The following is a 13,276-nucleotide window of genomic DNA, read 5'->3' as shown; positions in this document are numbered from 1 at the left end:
AACCGAAGAAGTTGCCATCCCCGAGTTAAAATTTTTGCGGAGCCGGGGATTTGCGGGGCCTGCTCGATTTGTCTTTGAAATTCACAATCTTGTTTGCTGTTTATCTTGAGGCTCGGGGAGCTCTCCTGCTGGTTAGAAAAAAGGAGGCGAGGTCCAGGAAGAAATGCTAGTAATAAGAAAGGGAGGGATTAGAAGCCCCAGAGAGAAAGGGAGGTGTAAATAATATGTGGGCATTTGACAATCAGCACAAAGAAATGAGAGACAAAGCCAAATGCCTGCTGCCAGAAATCCTAAAAACTTAAGTGGGTAACTCAGATGTAGGAAGAATGTCCCACGGAAAAAAAAAAGGGGGTGGGGGACGACAAAATCCTAGAACATCTTTTTCCTCTGTGACGATGGGGTCTAATGGAATAAATAATGCCCTGATGCTCGTGTGAGCAATGCTGTGTGCAAAGGAGCCAGCTTCAGGATTGGAGCTCCCCGGGACAGCCTGAGCCTTAGGACAAGACGGGGGGAGGGGGAGATGGGGGGGGGTAAGCCGGGGAGGAGAGTCTTCCACCAAAAAGGAGACGAGCTTGGGGCAGAATTATCTTTATTATCTTTTTCCCCACGAGTCCGATCTATTTGGGTCACCTCCGTCCTCCTGCTCCTCTTTTTTTTTTTTCTCCCAGGACCCCCCCCCTCTTGAACGGACTTGCTTAGGAAAGAGGGAAAAGGCAGTTTTAGCCAAAAGCTAGTAAGGGGGGCAAAGTTAAACTCCCCGGACAGTGGGCACCTCTTTCAGAGGCTGCGGGTGCAGTTAGGATCGTGGCCCTTTCTAAACTGCATGACTTTCTTTGCTGTAAGAGGAGAATACTACCACGAATAAGAGGGAACGTTTCCGGGATACTTCCATGGAATCATCTATACACTGGTCCATTTTATCCTTGAAGCCAAATGGGGTGGTGTAGCTATTATGTCCATTTTGCAAATGAATGGAGAACAGGCCATATCACCGACTAGGAAATGCGAGAGATGAAATATAATTCTGGATTCGAGGCTAGGCAATTACAGGCCAATGGCCTAATCTGGCTCAATGCCTATTTTCGTGAATAAAGTTTTATTGGGGGCAGCCCGGGTGGCTCAGCGGATTAGCGCCCAGGGCCTGATTCTGGAGACCCAGGATTGAGTCCCACGAGCCTGCTTCTCTCTCTGCCTGTGTCTCTGCCTCTCTCTCTCTCTCTGTGTCTCTCATAAATAAATAAAATCTTTAAAAAAATAAACAAACTTTTATTGGAACACAGCCACGCTCATTTGATTATATATCACCTGTGATTGCTCTTGAGCGACAATGGCAGGGACACTATGCCCTGCAAAGCCGAAAAATATTTACTAGCCATTCCTTTACATTAAAAAGTGCAGATCCTTGCTCTAGATTACCTGAGCCTATGCACTTAACCCCATATGTTTCCTTCTGCTCCCCAAATGACTCTTTTTATTATTCGTTTTTTTTTAATGTGATGCTGAACAGGAAAAAGAATCTAAAATAGCGGAAGCAGTAATAGTTATTGGAAAACTGAACCTCAGAGTATTAAAAACAAACTTTTCTTCCTTTATCCCCCCTTTTTTTGGTCTCAAAATGTGAAAGTGTCTGTATTCTAAATTTAAAAGGGACCAAAAAAACCCTTCATTGCCTTATCAGCTTTAACAAAGTGTAAATAAACACTTATCTAAAAACCTAAGTTTCTAGGGTAATTTCCAAAATAATGAGGGAATGGACGACAGTATTTCAGGAGACATGTATTTCCCTCCCTGGCCCTGTAGATGTTATTTTCAAAGTCGCAAATAGAGTAAGTTGTTAAAATAGGAGGCTACCAGATTCGACAGTAATATCCATGCTCTTGGCATGTGGAGCTCTGGTCATAAATGTAAAAATTCTGTAACCAAAGGAGAATGAACATTACAAACAGAAAGAGTTATTGTCTCTTCTTTCCTACTAACAATTAGGTGGAGATCTGGGAAATAGATCCACGGTGCCATGTAAGCCAAGATTTTGGAGCTTTGGACCTTTTGAAAGGTCTCTAGGGTTGGTTAGTGTAGCTACAAATCCAGATTTTATTTTATTTTTATTTTTTAAAAAAGATCTTATTTATTTATTCATGAGAGGCAGAGAGAGAGAGAGAGGCAGAGACACAGGCAGAGGGAGAAGCAGGCTCCATGCAGGGAGGCTGACATGGGACTCGATCCCGGGTCTCCAGGTTCAGGCCCTGAGCTGAAGGCTAAGCAGCTGAGCCACTTGGGCTGCCCACAAATCCAGATTTTAAAAGAAGTTAGTGAATTAAATAAATGATGGTGTCTTCTGTGTCTCCCACACGCCAGGCACTATGTGGACCTAGAGTTCTGACGACATGGGACCAAGTCCTCCAGGTAACTCTGTAAGGAAGGCGTTATTATTATTTTCTCCAGGGGAACAATGAGGTGGTGGGGCATAAGGTATCCCAGCTGATATGTGATGCAAATGACCTCAAAGTCCTGACCCCAAATTCCATCCTCTTTCCCCTCAAAGAGGAGGTCTGTCATTGATTGTTCATCTATGCATTCAACTAATTTTTTTTAAAGGATTTTATTTATTTGAGAGAGAGTGAGAGTGCATGCTCACCAGTGGGGTGGGGGGAGGAGCAGAGAGAGAGGGAGAAGCAGGCTCCCCGCTGAGCAGGGAACCTGATAGGGGGCTGGATCCCAGGGCCCTGAGATCACGTGCCCGAGTCAAAGGCAGATGCTTAACCGCCTGAGCCACCCAGGCACCCCTCAACTAATTCTTAACCTACTTTGGGGTCTACCACATGTCAGGCCCTGTACTCGCTTCTGAGAATTCGGCAGGGAACAAGTCAGATATCTAAGTCCAGTCCAGGATATTTTCAGACGATGAGGAGTGCTAGGTAGAGAATGAAACAGGACAGACGGAATGGGAAGTGTTCAAGTTGTGCGTAGCAATATGAATGACGGGTAAATGCCATAAGGTGAACATCTAGACTCAGGACGAAAGTTCCATGCAGAGAAAGAGCAGAGGCAAGTTCCTTGAGATGGGAAGAAATTTTGTATATTGAGAAGTTTACATTGATTCTTTCCGATTTTCACTGATTGCGCAGTTATTATGACCTGTCTAAGCTGGAAGGTCTTAAATGCTTTTATTTATTTATTATTTTTTTTATTTTCTTAAATGCTTTCAAGGTACAGGTGAGCTGAGATTTTACCCTCAGTTCTAAGTCTAACACCCTTATCTCCTTCCCCTCCTCAGACAGGGAAGGGGGGTGCTCCTTCGTTATTTGCAGTAAGACTGCAAATAATAATAATAATGGTTACCGATTCCTGAGCACATGGTATATGGCACTGTGTTATCTCATTTAATCCACAAAACAACCAATGAAATATTGCAGAATGGTCTTAAAACAGGAGGATGCTGCACGGATGGTTTTAACAGAATTGATTTCTAGAATTTTTATTTATTTATTTATTTATTTTATTTATGATAGTCACAGAGAGAGAGAGAGAGAGAGGCAGAGACACAGGCAGAGGGAGAAGCAGGCTCCATGCACCGGGAGCCCGACGTGGGATTCGATCTCGGGTCTCCAGGATCGCGCCCTGGGCCAAAGGCAGGGGCCAAACCGCTGCGCCACCCAGGAATCCCTGATTTCTAGAATTTACATATTTATACTTACATTTACTTATTCCCAAAGCTGCTGGGAATACTCCTGCCTAAGTTCATATGCACCCTCTTCCTACATTACAGAGAAGTCTGAGCTCCACACGCAACTTTCTGTAGCATGGAAGCTGGTGGGTAGAGGGTGGAACAAGGTAACAAAGAGATTAAAGAAACTATCCTTTAATGATTAATCAAGGCGCCTCATTGTGGGGCATCCTGTATTACTTTATCTGACATGTGTTTCTTTCTAAGGAGCGTTTGGAACAACCACAGATGTATAATACCATTGTTGATTCTTAGAAATGTAACTGGAATGTTTTCTAGAAGCATCAATCATTTCAGCAGACACCGGGGATAAATACACCTGAATACCTCAGGGTAAAAATATTCTATAGTTTCCTTTCATATTAAGTATGTGCTATGCAATACATCAGTTAAAAGTTATTTTTATCAAATCATATAATGAGTTAGGGATTCCAATTACAGTCACTCTACATTTTTTTCCCCTACACAATGTTTATTATTTTCCTGCTAAGAGAAAATGAATTCATTTGAATTGTAATAAAGATTTAAGATACCCACTTAAAAAGATGCAAGAGGGGTGTCTGATTGGCCCAGTCCGTAGGGCAGGCAACTCTCATTCTCAGAGTCGTGAGTTTGAGCCCTTCCTTGCGGGTAGAGGTTAATTAAAAAAAAAAAAAAAAAAAAAAAAGATACGCAAGACACTATATATTTTTTCGTCAAAATTATGTAAGAAAAAGAGTGGGATCATTAGTTTAGCAGATTCTGGCTGTTGCCTACCTAAGAGTAATTGCTACTTATTTTCTTTGCAGATAAAACTCAATTTACAGGTACAAACATGTGTATATATTTAATTTTTTTTTTTTTTTGACTGCTCTGTGCTTCAGGGAAAGTTGGAACCTCAACGGTCCGGAGGGATGGAGTTTTGATTGGTCGTTATGAGTGGTTCTTAACCCTGGCCATAAGGTCAGATTATCTTTGGAGCTTTTAAAAATTGTCATCGCCCGGACTTCACCCCCAGCTGTTGTGGTTAAGGTAGAGTAGGCAGTTAAGAAATTTTATTTCTGTTGCTAATAACAGGTTAAGGAATTGGCACGTCTCCTGATGCTAACCAATGAGAGGTGAAGTAAGCCAGCCCAGGGCATGTCTCTGGGAAGGTTATCCTTGCTCTTGAAAAGGTAAACAAGAGAAGGAATGTTCAATTTTTAGATTTTCTTTAGATGAATATATGCCTCCTGGTGCTGTGGCAGCCGTTTTGTGGCGATGAGAGGCAAGTCTGAAGTTCAAAGTCATACACTGAGGTGGGCAGAACAAGAGGATACAAAGGATTTGGGACTACAGCAATTGAATTAACCAACTCTGGAGCTGCCCTATCAAGAAGAACGCTTACGATATCTTAGGATGGATTCTCTGTTTCCTGTCGGTCTAGGCATTTTCAATTTTACAAGATAAACAAACTGGAACACAGGGTAAGCTACCTGTTTACAGTTAGAGGGCTGGAAAGTGGCCAAGCCAGGGCTTGAATCGGCGTGACTCTAGCTGCTGCACTTTTAATGACTATAGTCATTAAAACTATAGAACTATAGTTCTAAAACTATAGAACAGGGATTGGCAAACTGTGGCTTGCAGGTCAAATCCCACCCGTTGCCTATTGTTGTAAATAAGGCCTTATTGGAACACGGCCAGACCCGGTTAGTCCATGCATTGTCTGTGGCTGCTTCCACACCATTATAGTAGAGTTGAGTAGTTAGTGAGAGACATTATATGGTGTGCAAAGTCTAAAATATTTACTGTCTGGCTCTTTACTGATAAAGTTTGCCGACCCCTGCTGGTCTAAGCCAATCATGGTAATCCTATCTTTATCTGTGTCGTCTACAGGTGACTATACAAACCAGTTTTGGCCAATGGGGTATAAGCAGCATTCTGCTGGAGGAGGGTGGTACCTACCTCGGAGAAAGACATCCTTCCCCCATCCTTCCCCCCATCAAAAAAGGTGTGCAGGAAGGCAGCCACTTCCTTTCTTGCCATCTCTGAATCAGAATAGGATGATTGGCGCTGAGGTGGCATCCTGAAACCACCAAGGGAGGGAGTGTAAGTCAATGGAAGATGGCAGAGAAGAAACTGGGAAAGAGGCTAAATCTTTGATGACACCGTTAGAGCCCCCCGTGCAGTGTTGTAACTCCTTACCTCCAGATTTCGTGTTTGTTGGACTATAGTTTGTCTCTTTTTGCAGGCGATGCCATTACTTGCGGCCGCATTGATCCCGCATGATACAACCCTTGTGTCTGAAACCACCGTCCGTATTTGACATTTTAAGAAATCCAACGTTCAGGGAGGTCAAAGGATTTGCCTAAGGCGTGTGCATCAAATTAAGTTTGCCTACCTCCAGTGATGTCCCCGGTTCCATGACCCTTGATAGTATAACACAAACTTTTGGCGTTTGGGGATCGGTTTATCTATGTCAAAATTCTGTAACCAAAGAAGAATGAACCCTAGTGGGCAAATGGGTTATGTTTTCTTCTTCCCTACCAACAGAACCTGCGTTTAGTTTGGGCAGCAGAGCACCCAGCTCCAAGGGATGGAGGATAGTTGGTCTAAGCCAGTCATGACTTTCCTCCTTGATGGGAAGTTTTACTCCCTAAATAACCTGATTCCAGGCTGGGCCTGGGTGGTGCGTGAGACTCTGCATTTCCAATGAGCTCCCGGGTGATGCTGGTGCTTCTGTTCCATAGACATACTTGGACTAGCATCATTCTATACCAGAGATCGACCGACATTTTCTATAAAGGACCAGAGAGTAAATATTTTAGGTTTTGTGGGCCATGCAGTTTCTGTGGCAACTACTCAATTCTGCTATTGCAGTGACTTGAAAGAAGCCACAGAAAACACAAAAATAAGTGGGTGGGGCTGTGTCCCAATAAAACTATTTATGAAACCGAGTGGTGGGCCAGATTTAACTTGTGGGCCATAGTTTTCTGACACCTGGTTCAGCCTACTCATGGTTCATCTCCTGGTCCTGGGCCCACCTTCTCTGGATATGTTGCTGACTAAAAGCTGAACCAGTACGGATTCTCGCAGGAAGGCAGACAATGGCATGGCTATTGGGTACTGGGTAAACTGTTGTGATCTAAACCTATTTGACATGGAACAATTCTTAGGTTCCTTCTGGCAGATGTGAACATTTCCCCACAGCCTAAGCTACAAGTTATCATAAAATCTAGTCTGTCCAAATTTTGCTACTCTTAACAGCCAAACATTCATTAGCAAAGCAGGCACAAAAACGTTTATACAACTTATGCTGGAAGCTTGATAAAGTCTTACTTAGCATTCCATTCTTTCAGGGTCATACCCTGGATGAAAAGTTCACTCACAGCAAGTATAACAATTTTCCAAAAGCAGGATTCTGGATTCTGTGCTGTCTGGTTGGCATAATGTGGTCAAAAATCCTCCTCATGAGTGGCTGGACACAGGACCAGTCAGGGAGGAAGTGGGGAAGGGTATAGGTCAAGGATGGATTGTTGTATCCTATAATGCATTCTAGTCAACTCACACGTCCTGAATACCTTTTATCTCACCACTGTGAACCCATCTCTAACATCGCCATGCTATTTATCATCAGTCACTGGTTTCACCAATAAAACCCCCATTTCTGAATTGCAAGAAGTATCCATCACAGCTGTTGCCAGAGTGTGGTCCTTTCGGCCCTGGTGTTTGCTAGCTATCCCCAAACGATGCATTCTTGATTGCCATTGAGCTAGCCTCACTCCTGCTGCGTTTTCACCAACCTGACGGCGCAGACAGCTTCTCACACTGATTATACTGACAAATTTTCAAGTAGAGTCTGTGTAGTGAGAGGTAACCACCTGTGTCGGCTACAAGGCTTATGGCAGACAGAGTTGATATATTTAAAACCTTTTGGTTTTGTGAGCTGTCAGCCCTATGGCTTCCCGTGCTTCTGTGAGTTTCTAGCTCAACAAGGAAGAGGACCAGATAAGGACAATGGAGCCCAGATGGAGTTGGAAACCCATCCCAGGCTCGGCTGTCAGGGAACCTGGATGCAAACCTCATCTGTCACTTACTAGTTGTGTGCACCTGATGCTCTGCAGGTGTGCCCTTGGGTAGACTCTGGTGCTGATGATTACACTCTCTGGAGGTAAAGAAGTCACCTCACCTATAAAATGGGAGTAATGGTGATCGAGGCAGATCAGGAAGCCAGGCGTGTGAAACAGCCTCGCATCCACGTGTAGTGAGCTCTCAGTGAATTATCGGCTGTGATCCTAATTCTGATTTTTCAGATAAGATCCAGAGCTGAAGTACTTTTCCCAAACACAGAGGCGGAGCCTGTGAGAACAGTAGCCACAGGACGTGTCACCCACACTTATGTAATATTCCAGAAGTTTGGGTGAATCTTTGATCTCAGGTTTCTCTAGGAGGTTAAGAACATCCATCAGAGGTTCAAGTTTTACATTTAGATGAGAACATTGGAAAACTCTTTAACCGTGGTCTTTGGCTAGTGTAGACTGAGTTGAATCACAAGCCAGTGATCAGATGTCTTGATTTTCTGTCCAGGAGAGAAAGTTCTGAGATGATGTGTCCTCATCAGGTATAGTGTGTTTATCCTTTTTATAATTCATCCACCATCTGAACCTCCCTAAATCTGGGGACTTACTCCTCTTTGATATTTTGGTAAATAGCCTTTCACTGCAGAGGTGGAAAATGCAGAAAATTGATTTCCAGTGCCCCTTGCAGCTAAAGTGTGGACACATTGCCTCAGACTAGCCCATCAGAGGCAGCTGCCCCAGACTTTTGCTTGGAACCTCACTGATGCACAGAGGGATGGGCTACGTGGAGTCTACTTTGGTGACTTGTGATGCTGGTATTCTGTTATCATTGGTGGCCTTGATTGTGGTTCTAATAGCAGAACCCAACATCCACAACCGGTGCTGGTGCTGGGTCCAGTGTAGACAGCAGGGTTTACACCATGGTCTGGCACCTTTTTTTTTTTTTCAAGGGCCAGATAGATATTTTAGGTTTTGCCAAGCCAGAGGCAATATCAAGCCGATGATGCAGATACTTATATAACCATTTCAAAATGTAAAACCATTCAAAGCTCATGGGCCCTTAGACTAACAGGTGGGGCAGCAGGGTTTGTCCATGGCCACATTTTGCTGGTCCCTGGTCTAGAGCCCTGAGGTCACATTGGTGCTGTTTTTCACAAGACGGTCTCAGTGTGACTCTGGATGTCATTCCCGGCTGCCCCAGAGAAAGGTTTTTTGCAGTTGTAATCAAGTTAAGATGAGATGATACCGGACTCGAGACTCGAGACTCGAGGGATGGGTGGTGGTGTTGGTTCTACCTCAATGACCGTTATCCTCGTGGGAAGAAGGAAATTCGAGTTCAAAGAAACAAGGGGGGAAGGGCTGTGTGAAGACAGAGACAGATCGAAGTGATGAAGCCACAAGCCAAGGATTGCCGGGAGCCACCAGCTGAGAGAGGTGGGGGACAGTCTCTCCCTCAGAACCCGCAGGAGGAACCCACCCTGCATCACGCCTGGGCCAAGAGGCAACATGCTCTTTGCTCTTTTCACCCTCATTCTTTCACAAGTTAAAGTGTGTTTTCCAGGCACTGTAGGATGTATGAAGTTCAACTACCCAAAAACTGTCTTGCAGGAAGCTGAATGCTAATGGCAATTGTAAAAATGTAAAACCATAGCCAATCTACTCACTAAATTGAGGGGGATAGTTATTTTTCACAAAAATGTTATTGATGTTAATATGGAAGAGGTTTGTTACTGTTATTTTTAAACAAATTAAAAAATTAATATTTCAAACATTTCTCAGATTTCATTTTGAGCAGGCCAATATCGATAGGTCTAATATTTATTTATTTATTTATTTATTTATTTATTTATTTATTTATTTATTTAAAGATTTTATTTAGTTATTCATAAGAGACACACAGAGAAAGGCAGAGGGAGAAGCAGGCTCCCCACAGGGAGCCCGATGTATGATTTGATCCCAGGACCCCAGGATCACGCTCTGGGCCGAAGGCAGACATTCAACCCCTGAGCCACGCAGGTGCCCCGATAGGTCTAATTCTTATGAATAAAAACTCTTTGGGGTCATCAGTAAAAAAAATTTTATTTAACTTCTTTTTTTTTTAAAGTCGGCTCCACACCCAGTGTGGGGCTAAAACTCATGACCCCGAGATCAAGAGTTGAATGCTCCATTGACTGAACCAGGCAGGCACTTCTCATCAGTAATTTTGCTTTTTTGTTGTTGTTTTTTGTAAAGTAATTTTTAAAAAAGATTTTATATATCTATTTGAGAGAGAGGGCACAAGCAGGAAGAGGAGGAGGCACAGAAGGAGAAGCAGATTCCCTGCTGAGCAGGGAGCCCAATGCGGGCTTGATCCCAGGATGTTGGGATCATGACCTGAGCCCAAGGCAGATGCCCAACCAATGGAGCCACCCAGGCACCCCCTCATCAGTAATTCTGAAGTGTGTTCAAGGGTCCTGAGATCAAAATTTTTAGGAACTTTTGGCTTCAAGCAATGTCATGCCTCCTTTCCTGGAGATCTTACTGGAGGGAGATTATTTGCTGTTTCTTCTTTCAAAGCAAGAAAAAATTTGTGGTTAAGAGTACAGGCTTGGGATTCCGAAAGCTCAAGTCTAAAGCTTTTTTCCAGAACGTGCAAAATTGGTGATATGAAATCAGTGACCTTGGAGCCTCAGTCTCCTTATCTGTGAAATGGGGACCATAAGACCCACCCCTTGGAAGGGTTATAAAGACTAAAGTAGTCCTCACTGACCGTGAGCTGTGGCAAGCCCTGTCCTATGGAAGAAAGGGGTGGACCAGACCAGCACCTCTCAGACCTTAAGGTCCACACGGATCGGCAGCAGATCTCGCTCAACACACATTCTATTTCCTTTTCATATCTGTCATGATCAGATTGGACATGTATTTTTTTTTTTGGACATGTATTTTATTATTGGCTTCGTTGACCGTCTTCTGCACTCAAATGCAAGCACCAGGAAGAGCTAGAGTCCTGTCTGTCCTGACCTGAGGCTCATAAACTATAGCGTGTGGGCCAAATTTGGCCCCTCATGTCTCTTTTTGTAAATAAAGTTTTATTGGAACACAGACACGTTCATTCTTTCAGGTAACGTCCATGGCTGCTTCTGCTCTACAACAGCAGAGTTTAGTGATGATAGAGATTGGATAGTCCACAAAATGAAGATATTTACCCTTTTCAGAACACATGTGCTAACCTTGTGGTTATGGGTCCGCTGCGCCAGTGCAGAGTCTGGCCGTCGCGGGCACCCAGCAGATACTTACTGAGCAGTTATTAAGTATATTTTTTTGTTTTTTGTTTTTGTTTTTATTAAGTATGTTTTACACGTAGTGTCCCATGTAATTAATTGTCCTTACTTCTCCATAAGGCAGATGCTATGAAGGCTCTACAAGCCTGAGATTCCAAAAGCTATACTTTTAAAAAATAAATTTGGCAGCAAAATGATCTGACCTGACTCATTTGGCTACAAAATATGATTTGAATGGCAAGAGGCTATTGATTGGCTATATTTAGCTCACTAATTCAACCTTCGTGTGCTTCTCTGCAGACACACTGATGGGGCCGATTATGGGGGTGCTGCCCTGGGCCCCGCTGGAGATTCTGTGTCACACGGCATAAGCACCGCATCACATTTTTAAAATCTGAAAATTCTGAATTCTAAAACCTATTTGGCTCTAAAGATTCAGAGGAGAGATTTGGATGTGTACTTGTTCTTATTTTACAGCAGAAGACAGAGACTGGGTAGCAAGGCTAGCGCATGGCAGGGCTAGGCTTTGAATCCAGGAATCGGAGCCCTGGGGAGCCCTGGGGAGCCCTGGGGTGCTCAGAGCCTATTTTAAAAGAGGGGGCTGGTGCTTGTTGGCTGGATGAATCAAGGAGTCAATGAAGGCGACCGGGCCTGGTTCCAACCCCTGGGCTGGTTTACCTGCTGCCAGGGAGATTCCTGCCTCTCCTGGGCAGGCCAAGCATTGCTGCTGTAAATGTGCGTGCAAAACATGCATGCATGCACACACACACACACACAGAACACAGAAAGGAGCTGTACACTATTATATTTCCTGGAGCCTTGTGGCCGCCTGTTGTTCTCAGCAATCTCATCTTTCTGAATCGGGTGACAAAACCCACTAGTAACCAGGCAGGGGAAAGAAAACAGATGCTTTTCCAGCCAGGCAGGGTTGAGCTGAGCCGTTTGTCATTGGGTTAAACCTCTGCCTCCATCAGGGCACAGCACCTTGTAAAAATTATGACTGTTTTCTCTCTCTGGCTCAGGGGGCTGCTCTAGTCCTGAGAACTGAAAGCCACGGTGAACAGGAAAAGTATAATTTGTCTGTTGGGTACTCAGACTGGAATAGGGCAATGGGGTACAGTAATGCTATTTCCAAAGCGTGAAAGCATTATTTCCTTTAGTCAAGAGAGGAAGTGAGCCTCCTCTCGCGTGCTTGAAAGGTTCCTTGAGAAGATGTGAAGTTGCCTCTAGAAGGCAGTGGAAACATTAACGTGGTTCTAAGCGAGCGAGATTGTCTTTAAGAAAGGCTGGGAGGTGTGAGATGGGCCCTGTAGGTTCACAAAGGCTGATGTTGATTAAAACACAGTTGTAGACAGGTGAAGACCATATGGTTTTCTTTAAAAAAAAAAAAAAAAAAGAGGCATATATCTGTGTGGGTGCACGCCCAAAATATAGAAATTTGTATTTGTGTCAAATAAAAGAAAAAGAATAGGAAAAATACACTCACCATTAACACAGGAAGTAGAGGAGAAGCAGGCTGGGGCGGAGGAAGGTACATGTGTCAGAGAGCTGGGCAACTTTCTATTTTCAATCGTATATATTGCAGCATTCTGACACTGCTTGTGTAATCTAAAAAGAAAAAAAACCATGCAAATAAAATTAATGTGCAAAAACAAACACCCCCTCTCCCTGGCCGCCCCCCAAAGAATCAGCTTTATAATAAGGAGAAAGCCCTTTAAACTTCTAAGAAGGAGGAGGCCCCAGGCACAAAGGACTTCCTGGTTTGGGGCATTCCTGGTTAAATCATGTTTGGAAGCTTGACAGAATTTTTACCTCGTCCCCAAAGGGTAGATTACTTAAAACGGTTATTGAAACTTCCCTGTTGAACAAAAGGGAAACGTAGGGTTCCCTCCCTCTCTTGCTCTCTGATGCTCTGCTTCAAGTTATTAAGCTGCTTCTTCTTTTTTTGAGAAATAGGAAGCCTCCAAAATGACTAGTGGTTTCTTAAATTGATCTTTCAAAATACACCTCCTACTAGCTTAAGGCAGCAGATTATACCTTTGAATATTCAAAAGAAAAATCACATCTCTTTGGGAGCCCAGGCCGGGGATGCCACAGATCCCAGAGGGGCCTTTAGGTGAAGGCACACAAATATTTGGCCTTCGGTGACTCTCCTGTAACACAATCCGATTGGCTTCTCACTTTCAAGATTACCTTTCGGAGGAGGCTTCAGTAGACTGTTGCTCTTGTTCGGTTTATTCCTTATCGGCCTG

Source organism: Nyctereutes procyonoides, unplaced genomic scaffold, assembly GCF_905146905.1.
Source record: "Nyctereutes procyonoides isolate TBG_1078 unplaced genomic scaffold, NYPRO_anot_genome, whole genome shotgun sequence".
NCBI lineage: Eukaryota > Metazoa > Chordata > Mammalia > Carnivora > Canidae > Nyctereutes > Nyctereutes procyonoides.
Note: the sequence above shows the minus strand (reverse complement) of the source record.